At 43.2% G+C, this 12,281-nt stretch overlaps 1 protein-coding gene across 9 annotated transcripts in view; it reads left to right on the top strand.

Annotated features, from left to right (window-relative positions):
• PDE6H (phosphodiesterase 6H) overlaps nucleotides 1–12,281 on the top strand; it is a 31,798-nt gene that overhangs the window by 6,030 nt on the left and 13,487 nt on the right. For 2 of the 9 annotated variants that reach the window (XR_014539228.1, XM_083574259.1), the window contains exon 1: nucleotides 9,688–9,925. The gene's annotated coding sequence lies outside the window, so the exon portion shown is untranslated. Of the gene's footprint in view, nucleotides 1–351; nucleotides 475–9,615; nucleotides 9,926–11,190; nucleotides 11,361–11,745; nucleotides 11,769–11,797; nucleotides 12,086–12,281 lie in introns of those variants that run through there. The other 7 variants (XR_014539230.1, XM_083574255.1, XM_083574258.1 and 4 more) reach the window with 6 other exon arrangements.

Here is a 12,281-nt window from a genome sequence, read left to right as displayed (position 1 = left end):
TGTCATCAGCTGAGCTGAAATATTACACTGTACCATAAGAACTGCTCTGGGTAAAGAGAGAGAAAATGAGATGAAAATCAGTAGCCAGAAAATGAACATGAGCTGGAAGAAATTGGTGCATGTTGGCTGGTTGCCAGAAGATAAGCATATCACATGTGTGCATAGTGCATTACAAACAAAATGTATGATAGGCCTCTGCCCCAAAGGGCTTGCAATCTAAAACAGACACAGAAAACAACAGTGGAAGGGGTGGCAATGGAGGCATGGGCGTGCAAAGAAAGAAATATGTGGTACTGTGTGCTTAATAGGATTTATCCGACATTATGTTTGCATGTCATTCCATCCCAAAAGAATAAGGTGATTTAAGTGAAAAACCTCTATACGTACACAGGGGAAAGAACCCATTCTGTTTGTGACAGAAAATTTCTTCAGGCACGCAAGTACCACCCTTCAAAGTCCTGCAATATTTTACAGGTAAGACATTTCTTTTCTTGATTCCAAATAAAAAATGTTATAGTTGGAAACCATTTTTTAAAGGATGACTTTTAATGGGCATTTGAGAAGATTCAAAGAGCTACTTAGTAATAAATAAGGATTTGCTCATTCCCAATGGAATTGGCTTATTTTTTCCTTTCAACAACTCTCCTTCTCTCTTGGCCATATTCCATGGTGTTTTGAAATTCTTGTAAGTTTCAAAATGTTTGCCATGCAGCACTGCAGGTGGGGAGCAGCTATTAATGAAATTGTACTTGTGTCCTGCATCTGGTTGGCCACTGTGAACAGAATGCTAGATTAAATGGACATTGAACTGATCCAGTTGGGCTCTTACTAGGTTCCTATGTTTTTTAAAAACATGTCTAACAGTTCCTTGGATTACAGAACTAGTTGTGCAGTTATTTGGATTGCATCCACTATATAGAAAACCAAAACACCAGTCACGGGATTCAGAATATTCACACTTCCCTAATGTTTGAAAGTTAAAGAGTTACTCTTGGCTACGTTTGAAACCATTTAAGTTTTCATGTGCTGTATTTAGAAATCTTGCTTTGATTTTAATTGCAATTTGTTACTGTATAACAAATAAACTCTCGGTCATTAAGGCTCAAATTGTTTCCAGGGAGGAACTTGGTGGAATGTAGTAACAACACTTCCTCTATAACCTTCTTCCTGTTTGCCAACTGTAAGAGTAAGAATGACTATTAGGCAATTTCTTCTATGAGCTAGCTTCTAGAACATGGGTAGGCAAACTAAGGCCCGGGGGCCAGATCCAGCCCAATCGCCTTCTAAATCCGGCCCACGGATGGTCCAGGAATCAGCATGTTTTTACATGAGTAGAATGTGTCCTTTTATTTAAAATGCATCTCTGGGTTATTAGTGGGGCATAGGAATCCGTTCATTTCCCCCCCCCCAAAAAAAAATATAGTCTGGCCCCCCCACAAGGTCTGAGGGACAGTGGACCGGCCCCCTGCCGAAAAAGTTTGCTGACCCCTGTGCTAGAAACTGCAGATTCAGTTCTCTAATCCATACATTTCAGAACTTGCTGTTATATTCTGAGATTTAGCAAATGCTGTAACAGCCATGTTGTTTTGTTTGTAAACCGAGAGGATCACCTTTCCTCAAGATGTATCCAAGTTGTAAGAGAAAATCCACTGAAATCAATAGACTTGACTAATTTAAGCCCATTGATTTCAATGGGTCTACTCCAAGTATGGCTTAGCCTGCAGTCCTTGCCAGATCTACTCAGAAGTCAGTTCCATTGAATTGAGTGTGACTTACTCCCAAGTAGGTGGGGTAAAGATTGCAGTATTAGTTGGAATCAATCCAGCAAGCCTTGTTTACCTAGCAGTTTAGCTGTTATTGTATAAAAATTCTTGGAAGGCAACTTGAACCTTGCTCCCCTGCAGATTCCTAAACTGAAGCTGGTGTTACAAAGTATGAACGGTAGACACACCCTTCCATAATTGTGTAAAACACCGTAAGGACCCGATGTCCCTGCATTATGTGGTTTTTCTATGGGAGCAGGAACAATTGCCATCTAAAATATGGAGCCTCTCCTTTTCAATTACCCACAGCTCCAACTATAGTTGTGTTTAAATTACTGCATGATGAAAGGAGAGGCCACATTCCAAATGTGAGGAAAATTACTAAAACAAGATGTACAGCCTGTCAATATGGTCAGAATGTCTACATTCTCCGTAATGTGGCAGGTTACAGGTATATCGGCTGGATAGGGTATGTGGCTGATGTGTGCATAAAGAGAATATGTGTGCCAAATTATAGGACAGGGTACTGGTATGGTGCAGTCAGTAGCATGCTTGACTGAAACAGAGAGTCATGAGTTTAAATTCCCTCTACCAGTCATGAAGCTCATTGGGTGGCCTTATGTCAGTAATAGGATACAGGAAGTTTCCATACACCATTTGCCCATATAGCTCAGTGTTCTTCAACCATGGGTCTCCAGATGTTAGACTGCAACTCCCCTCATCCCCCAACCATCACAGCCAATGGGATGGTGGGAGTCAGACAGCATCTGGGCACCCAAGGCTGAAGGATGCTGATATAATTCCATATTTTCTACACTGACTGGCAGTGGCTCTCCAGGATTTTTGAGAGGAATCTTTTCCAGCTCTACCCCAAGATCTTTTGCCTGCAAAGCAGGAGATCTGTAGTTGAGCTATGGCCTTTAATCCTAAACAATCTCACAGATTTGTTGTGAGGTTAAGAGAGTGGTGGGGATCGGGGAGAACCACTCTTACCATTATTTTAAAAATGTATACAGTGGTACCTCGGGTTAAGTACTTAATTCGTTCCGGTGGTCCGTTCTTAACGTGAAGCACCACTTTAGCTAATGGGGCCTCCTGCTGCCGCCGCGCCGCCGGAGCACGATTTCTGTTCTCATCCTGAAGCAAAGTTCTTAACCTAAAGCACTTTTTCTGGGTTAGTGGAGTCTGTAACCTGAAGCGTATGTAACCTGAAGCATATGTAACCCGAGGTACCACTGTATCCCACTGCATCTTGTGAAGATGCAACCCATGGTGGCTAACAATGTACGTGAATGGTGCCTGGAGCTAATTGGAGTAATAGTGGGAGAAGAAAGTAATAAATCAGAATAAGCCCCGGAGGGTAGGACTTGAACCAATGGATTCAAGTTACAAAAAAGGAGATTCTGACTAAACATCAGAAAGACCTTTTCAACAGTAAGAGCTGCTTGAGAGTGGGAAGTTGTGGACTCTCCTTCCTTGGAGGTTTCTAAGCAGAGCTGGTATGGCCATCTGTCATGGATGCTTTAGCTGAGATTCCTGCATTTCAGTGGGTTAGATTAGATGGCCCTCATGGTTTCTTCCAGTGCTACAGTTACATGATTAAATTGCATTATAGGCCCGCTGTATCAGGTGTCTGGCAAAGTGGGGACAGCCATCCACAATACTACAAAGGAAAAGGTATGTATTATGGGTATTGAGTGTTGCTGTTGATTGCAACTAGTACCTGAATGACATGTAAAGCTCTCAGGAGGCTTTGCACAGGTAGGAAGCGGGGCTTGTCTTGTTAACATACACGACAGTCCAACACTCCTCCACCATTTAGAAGATGGGGAGGTTTAATGCCTTATTAATCCGCTTACAGGCCAGCTAATCGCCTAGCTCCTGTCCCTAGCTTAAAGGTGAGAAAAATAAGACACGTGCTCCTGCTCCTTGCTGGCTGATTGTGGCGCTGAAGCAATGATGCTTCAAGAAACAAACGTGTTCAGGTTGGGGAGTGGAAAGGACTATGATGGAGGAAGACAAGGAGACTCATTCTCTCCTTTAATCCTTCTGTGTGCAATGTTCCCCTCTCTTCCTACTGCCGTATGAAAACCCTGTCAGTTCTCCATATTAGACGAAAGATTTGAAAAGAGATGTTTAAAAATGACATATCATGAAATCTTTTAGATTTATAATTGCAGTAAGGAATACATATTTTCTTCAGTGTTTGTGGAAAATAATACAACACATCTTGGTGCTGGTGTCTTTTCAAAAAGCAGCTAGGACCCAGATGGGGAACTCCAACTCTCACCAGCCTGTAAAGTTTGGAAAGCTCTCTTTGGTTCATGATTCTGAAAGAGCCACTGCAGCAAGCAGGATATTTAATTAAAGGAGATGTTGATGCACCTCACTAATCCTCTTGGTTCCCTAAGGAAAGTATTGCTTCTAGAAAGGCTGAAATTTCAAGATTAGAAATACATATTCTATTATTATTATTATTATTATTATTATTATTATTATTATTTTCTGTGTGCTACATCCAGGTTTTAGAATCACAATTGGATGTGAAAAGTGCATAAGTAAATTATACAGAAGTGCAAAACCTATTTGTAGATAATAGGCGTTAAGAGGCCTTGTGTCCATATACACATTTATATATTTTATGTAAAGTTAAATATTACAGATTTCAAAATTCAGTTCAACTTCTTGACTTTAATTTTTGGACTTAAAAATGTATTCATTTTATTTATTTAAAAGATTCATTAACAACCCTTCATAAAAAGATTCCAGGGTGGTATACAAAAAATGTAAATAAACACGAACGTGCACAATGCATATAAATACAATTTGAAACCGCTAAATTAACATCACAAAATATGAAACAAAAACAAGTTAAAATCTGAACGACTAAAGAGCATTGTAGAACAATCTGAAATCACTTAAAATACCCAGACAAATAGCAAAGTCTTCAACGGGTGCATAGCTAGGATCTGAGTATAATGCTAGCTATATGTAGGTAAAGGTAAAGGGACCCCTGACCATTGGGTACAGTCGTGACCGACTCTGGAGTTGCGGCGCTCATCTCGCTTTATTGGCCGAGGGAGCCGGCGTATAGCTCATGTGGCCAGCATGACTAAGCCACTTCTGGCGAACCAGAGCAGCGCATGGAAACGCTGTTTACCTTCCCGCTGGAGCGGTACCTATTTATCTACTTGCACTTTGACGTGCTTTCGAACTGCTAGGTTGGCAGGAGGAGGGACCGAGCAACGGGAGCTCATCCCGTCGCGGGGATTTGAACTACCGACCTTCTGATCGGCAAGTCCTAGGCTCTGTGGTTTAACCCACAGTGCCACCTGCATCCCTGGAAGTAAATCCCCATTGACATAAACAGTGATTACTTCTGAGTAAACAAAAAAAGCTTCATTCTTCAGCAGCTGAAGTACTATAGTGCCAAAGTACTAAAACAATGGTGCATGTTTCCCTGAGAATTTTGCCTCTAGAGCCAGTGGAATAACATACAGTGCAGGTGTTTCAAATGTAATTCCATAGTTGTAACCAGTCAGCTGATCAGCTGAAAAGATCCTCCAAAAGAAGCAAGGTGTGAGACTGCTCCAGCTGCAATCCTCTGCACATTTTAGCCCATTGAACATAGAGAATCATAGAACTGTAGAACTGGAAAGGACACCAAGGGTCATCTAGTCCAACCCTCAACGATGCAGGAATAAGGAATAAATAAGCATAGCAGGAATTCTGAGTAAACATGCACAGGATTGTGCTGCATGAGAGTAAAAGCAAGCTAAGATCAGGGCTCTGTTGTGCTGCAGAAAATCTGCCTGAACGTCCTTTGGAAGGTCAGGATGCCACACAATACATACTTTTTAGTAATTACTCTTTCCAGGGAAATGGCGAAATTCCTGTAAGTGAGCACAGAGTAAAGAACAAGTGCACTTTGAAACTGAACATCCGGTCCCAGTCCTGCAGCTAATTATATACACAGCAAAACACTCGCACTCTTATAATCTCATAAATCTCTTTGAACACTGTGTTAATAACTAGTTACCTGCCCAGAGCCTTATTGATTTTTCAGCTCCTTTTATTAGATTGCAAATCTCTGGGCAGGAGCATGCTATATAATTTTACCCTTCCTGCACGAGTTGCAGCAAAGCCAGTTATACACCTCGGCACTAAATTGTCCAGGGTCGTCGAAACAAAAGCAGATTGTGGAGACCTCTCCAAGTTGAGTGAACAGATGGCAAAATGTAGGAGCATCGGGCTTCTATTACATGGCCGAGATGTAGGCACCTGCACAATGGTAAGAGTAGTCGCATCCCATGTTCCACCTCCTTTTTCCTTTACCCTGTTCACCCCCAGGTGGATGCCTGAAATGGAATATGACCCTGGAGGTGAAAAGTGTTCATCACTCCTGCTTTGCTCCAGCATAATTCAAAAAGTTCAAAACTTGTTACAGTGGTACCTCAGGTTACATACGCTTCAGGTTACATACGCTTCAGGTTACAGACTCCGCTAACCCAGAAATAGTACCTCTGGTTAAGAACTTTGCTTCAGGATGAGAACAGAAATCGTGCTCCAGCGGCGCATTAGCAGCAGGAGGCCCCATTAGCTAAAGTGGTGCTTCAAGTTAAGAACAGTTTCAGGTTAAGAACGGACCTCTGGAACGAATTAAGTACTTAACCCGAGGTACCACTGTATTAACTACAGTTGGCGGCCATTTTGCACAGGGATTCCATTCTGCCCCTGCGAATGTCGGCGGAGCAGACATAACCCCGCCCTGCCCATTTACACCCCTGTTCTGAGCCCTTCCAGGTCCAAAATGACCTGTGCATCGGTGGTTGCACATCAATTGGACACACGGAAAATGATTGCCTCCTCTAGTGTGTCACCAACTCAGGTGCTTTTTGCAGCTGGGGGGGTGTGAGTTTCTGGAGTGGGAAAGGGATAAAGGACACTGCTCCAAACATGGGTATTTTATACTTATATACAAGGGAATCAAATTTTGCTGGTATCACACTGGAAAACGTAAGAATGGGAGATATGTAAATGTTGCCATATGGGTTTTCTTAGAGGTAGGAATGTATATATTTTGTAGTTAAGGTTACTAAAAAAATTCTAGTGGGACACGCCAGGCAAAGTACACAAGTATACAGCTACACATAAGCCATGGACTCTGTGTTGGATCCCTCTGGTTTCCATATGGAAAACAAGCTTAAGTTATTATTTTGGAAGACTGAATTAAAGTGAAAGCAAGGTTTAAATGGAGTACTCATTTTGAAAGGGTATGGTGTTTCTCAGCAGAACTGAGGTGAAAGCTGTCTGTTTTCAACAATAAAATTGGCAAGGCAGTCTTAACTGCATGCTCTGAGTCAGGACCAAACAAGCTGAGATGTAGGAGAAGATCAATTATCCAATTTCCCAGCAGTGTATCTGAAGTTTAAAAGCAGCTGCAGCACGTGTTCCCACATTTAGGGGAGAGATAATAAGAGTTCATGAATCAGTAATGCTGAGAAAGAGTAGTTGGAGAGATTTTTTTTTTCTTCCTCTCTCACAATATTGGTACCTTGGGTCACAGCCACCCAGAAAAAGTTATCTGCGATAGAGTCAGGAGAGAAAAGGGAATTGTCCCCCATCCCCTTTAGAATTCACTACCTGAAGAGGTAATGATGGCCAAAGCTTAAACGGATCTCAAACCTGATTAAGCAAATCAATGGACAATCATTCTGTCAACGGCCGTTCACCATGACAGCTAAATGGAATCTTTATGTAATTATCAGGTGCTGGAAGTAAACAATACGAGACATTCATCATCTTCATATCCTGCTTAAGAGCTTCCAAATGTGTGTGGCTTGTTGATTTTGGAACAGAATGGTGGACTGGCACAGGGTTGGGAAACTGTGGTCCTCCCATATGTTGTTGGGCTGCAACTCCCATCATCCCTGACATTGGCCATCCTGGATGAAACTGATGGGAATTTTTTATGGGAGTTGATGGAAGCACCACACTGGTGAAGGCTGTGTTACAGTAGTTTTATTTACCATTCTTCTCCTTCATTTCTAGTGTTGTTTATTATTATAGATAATGAAGCATTTTAATTAAAGATTGGAAGAAGCAAAAATGCTGTAACAGATGGCTACTGTCAAAACCAGCAATTAGCAGAGGGAACATCTAGTTCTTCTAGCCTTTCCATGACATATAGTAAAGCTTACCCCATGGTGTGATGTCACAACGTACCAAATTTCCCCCTCTCCTCCTTGCTGTCATCAGTTATTCAGAGCAGGGATGGGGGAACCCATCATGTCCCAAAACAAGGCAACAGGGCCAACTCAAGACATCTTGGCACCTGAGGTGAAGATGTTGCCGCCTGCCACCAGGGAAGAAGGATTGAGTGAAGAGCTACATCAGGAGCAAGGGGGCAATAAAATCAACTTTCCCGAATGGTTGGAATGGGAATCAAAGGCCATTGTGAGAGGGAAAGGGAGCCACTCTGAATCATGCTGGGTGCAGAGCCTAGGTGAAAGGTAAAGGTAAATGACCCCTGGATGGTTAAGTCCCGTCAAAGGTGACTACGGGGTTGCGGTGCTCATCTCTCTTTCAGGCCAAGGGAACTGGTGTTTGTCCACAGACAACTTTCCAGGTCATGTGGCCAGCATGACTAAACCACTTCTGGCTCAACAGAACACTGTGACTGAAGCCAGAGCACACGGAAACACCGTTTACCTTCCCACCAAAGCTGTGCTTATTTATCTACTTGCACTGGTGTGCTTTCGAACTGCTAGGTTGGCAGGAGCTGGGGCAGAGCAATGGGAGCTTGCTCCATCACGTAGATTTACACCGTCGACCTTCTGATCAGCAAGCCCAAGAGGCTCAATGGTTTAGACCACAGCGCCACCCACATCCCATGCAAGTAGAGCCTAGAAGACCCCAGAGGACAGCTCCTGCCATTTCCTCCCTAGGGTGGGAGGAGACCAGCAGCATCCCCTAATCACTGAGAGGCAGCTGCAGAGGCAGCATTGGGAGTTGGGGTGCTGCCAAGGAGAACGCAGATCTGGCTCCCAAGGAATGTGTGGCAGTGGTGGCAGCAGCAGGAGAAGCATTCCTTGGAGGTTGCGTATGCTGCCTCTGTCAATTCTGCTGCTTGTAGAGATTGTCTTACCTTGCCTCATGGGTGAACCAACCCTGCAATGGTTGACCTTGCTTATGAAGGGTGGGGGGAGGGAAATGAGATGCCCAGCTGCCATTTTCAGGGAGGTTCTACATGTGAGATCTTGCCTAGTTTGGTCCTTAGCTAGGTAGAAGAATGAGACTCAATAGGGGGTCGTGAGTAGAAGACCAGCTGCCCCTTTTATTGTGCATTCATGGTTAGTTGCGCTCATGATTTTATCAGGGGGGTTATATGCAAATCCACTTTCCATATTGTTTGCAACTGCAAAAGTTTCAAGGTGTGGGCATACCGCATCATTTCCAATTGGTTCATGCCCTGTAGCTTCCTGCTGAAATATCGTAACTTTTTATGCCACAAATGCTCCTGGATTCATGTCCGACTTTTGTTACGCTATAGTGCAAGAGTGCCCCCCACCTGATGCCAATAATTTAGTAACATTGGGGAAGCATTGCAGAACAACTAATAAAGCAGAATAGTGTGTGGGCCATCCAGTATAAATCTACCCATAATGCACAATTATTGTATCAGTTATATGTTGTAGAATACACTCCCCAAAACACAACACCCACCGGGGTGCAAACTTGAATAAAATATGGGGGGGGCAGGTAAGCCCCGCTTTGCATAATCGATCACAAGACATCGGGGGTGGGGAGAAAAACAAATGAAAATCCATCTCTTTACTCTGCCCTTTGGCAGTTAAGACAGGATGTTTTGTGGGACTCGCCTCTATTGCTCAATTTGTTCTGTTCCGGCTGGAACAGTTTAAACTTGTTTTTAAAACTGTAACTGTTCTGTCTGTCTTGATATTTGTGTGTTCTGTTGTTGTAGCCAGCCTTGTGGTGAAAAGGTGGGTAAGGAATCTCATAAAGAAATAAGGAAATGGTAAAAGAGGCCATAAGCCATGAGGCATGTTTAAAAGAGAGGAGAGAGCAAGTACCGCATAAAAGGGGGACAGTGGCAAGATGCAACCCGTTGCGTCGCTGCCGAGACAGATGGAAACTCAGAGGTGAGCAGACATGTGGGTGGAGTGGCGGCGGCGGCAGATGCAACAAGCCTGCTGCTGAATCTGTGCATGGTTCCTCCAGCTGGCTGCAGCCAACGCTTATCATGTCATGTGCAACATGAATAATCTCAAGGTCCCAGGCACTGCGTGGAGGAGATTTCATCCCTGAGGGGTGTGTGTGTATGTATTGGCATTCACACACAAAAGGAAGGCACATGGCCTCACAAACTACAGTCTCTTTTCTCTATAATTGTCTTAAAAAAATAAAAGTAATGTCCTGCTCATGTGCCTTTAATAGCAACCTAACACAGCCCCCCCCCCTCAAGATGGCTGTTTTATCATGGGTGTATTCTGCAACCTGTTACTGACTGTGGGCTTGTCCACATTTCCACTTGTCTTATGCCTAGAAAGCTTTTTGTGCACAGGTTTGAGTGATTTTCTGTTTGCCCCTCCGCTTTCCACACCCTTTAGCGCTGAATCAGAGCAAGCATCAATCCACAGAAAACCCCATTGATGTTTGCTGCTATTCTGCAGTAAAGATTTTCATGGGGGGAAGTGGTGGGACAAGCAGAAGTCTGGATGAGCCCACAATTATAGTGCATTAGTGGTGGGTTTCTTCTGCATCATTAGTTGTTCTGTGGTGATTCTACAACACTACCACATTAATGCTGTCTAGTGGGGTTACAGTGCAACAAAAGGAGGATAAAAGAAACCCAGAACATTTGTGGTATAAAAAGTTACAGGACTTCAGCAGGAAGTTACAGGATATGCACTGATTGGGAATGAAGCAGTGTGACTGCCCCCAAACGTTTTCAGGTGCAAGCAGTATTGAAAATGGGATTGTATGTGACCACCCCACTAGTATCATGAGCAGAAATAATCATGAATGTGCAATAAAAAGGACATGGGGGGACACACATAGAAATGTAGCTGTTGGAGCCCCTTCAGACATCCTTATCGTTGTGCATTCATCATGATTTGTACTCGTGATGCTGTCAAGGTGGTCATAGGCAATCCTACAGACTGGGCCCATTGGGCCATAGAACACCCTGCTGGCATTCTGGTGGGATCGCCCCATTTGATCTACATCAAGGGGAGATCCCTGCACCAAGGATCAACCCTGAAGGAGTAATCAATTAGCAAGCAGGCGGGCTGATTTAGGATGCATACCCAATGCCTATGCCAAAATCTACTACATCTGTAATCAATGAAGTTGTGGCCAATTTTAATCCCAGATTATTATTTTGTCATCATTTTTGCTATTGCAGAACCTCCACCTGGGTTACCGGACCAGTGTGCTTGGACGTAGAAAAGCCCTCTCCTAAAATGTCATAATCTGCACTTCTGAGGGTGGTGAAACACCTCTCTTGTGACCTTAACACCTGAGAGGATCTGTAGTGATGGAAGTGGTCTTTCAGATATTCAGGACCTAAGTTGTGTAAGGCTTTAAACACCAATATGAGCACCTTGAACTGGACCCAGAAACAAACTGGAAACTAATTATTGTAGTTACTGCTGCCAAGTACACAGGCACACTCCTCAGACTTGGAGCCACATGTTATTATGTAACTGGAAGACATTAGACAGAAAATGTACAGTGAATACTATCAAACAGGAGAAGTGTGAGTCTCTCTAAAGGATCTTAACAATGTGGTGTTGAACTGAAAAGTACCCCTTTTGTTGTTTTGTTCCTAATCATTTGGCTCAGGGTTTCCCCTATTCTGGCACTGTTGAAAAAGCTTTAATTTCATAAAACAGCTTCTGCATCTATGTGAGAGCCTCCCCCTATGTATCTGACTCCCCCTTTTCTTTTCTTTTTTCAGATAAAGTGAGAATTTCAGGGCAGGTGAGAAACGTCCAGTCAGTGCCAGACAATCTCATCCCCTTCCTCTGAGGAATGTCTTCTCATGCTTGTTGTATTCTAATACAGCTCCCCCAAAATGCACTCTAAAGTAAATCTGGGATCAACACTCTCAGAAACATGTCCACTCCTCCTCCTCTGAGGCATGACACATTGTCATTGGTGCCATTTGACAGTGAAGTCACCTGGTGGATTAGGACACCCTGGAGTATTTCTGGAGGGTGCTTTGTCTTTCAGAGAGATTTTTCTCATCAAGCGGGTAGGAAATAACTTCATGGTTTCCAAGAGGAGCTCACAACACTGTAAGTTTTCTTTTTTAAAAAAAATATATCTGCATCTTTTAGACAGTGAAGCAGGGAAGAGAGAAAGGAGGAGTTCTTGTGGACTGTGCTTTGAAATTAGAAAAAAGTATGGAGGACTTGTTTAAACTTCCCTTTTCTTTGATCTTTTTTTAATCTGAAGGACTCTTAACACTAGCAGTAAAGGTTATATAATTTG

The sequence above is a fragment of the Podarcis filfolensis genome, assembly GCF_964270895.1.
Source record: "Podarcis filfolensis genome assembly, chromosome: 10".
Lineage (NCBI taxonomy): Eukaryota > Metazoa > Chordata > Lepidosauria > Squamata > Lacertidae > Podarcis > Podarcis filfolensis.
The sequence above is the reverse complement of the archived record's forward strand: the minus strand, read 5'-3'. Positions and strand labels throughout refer to the sequence as shown.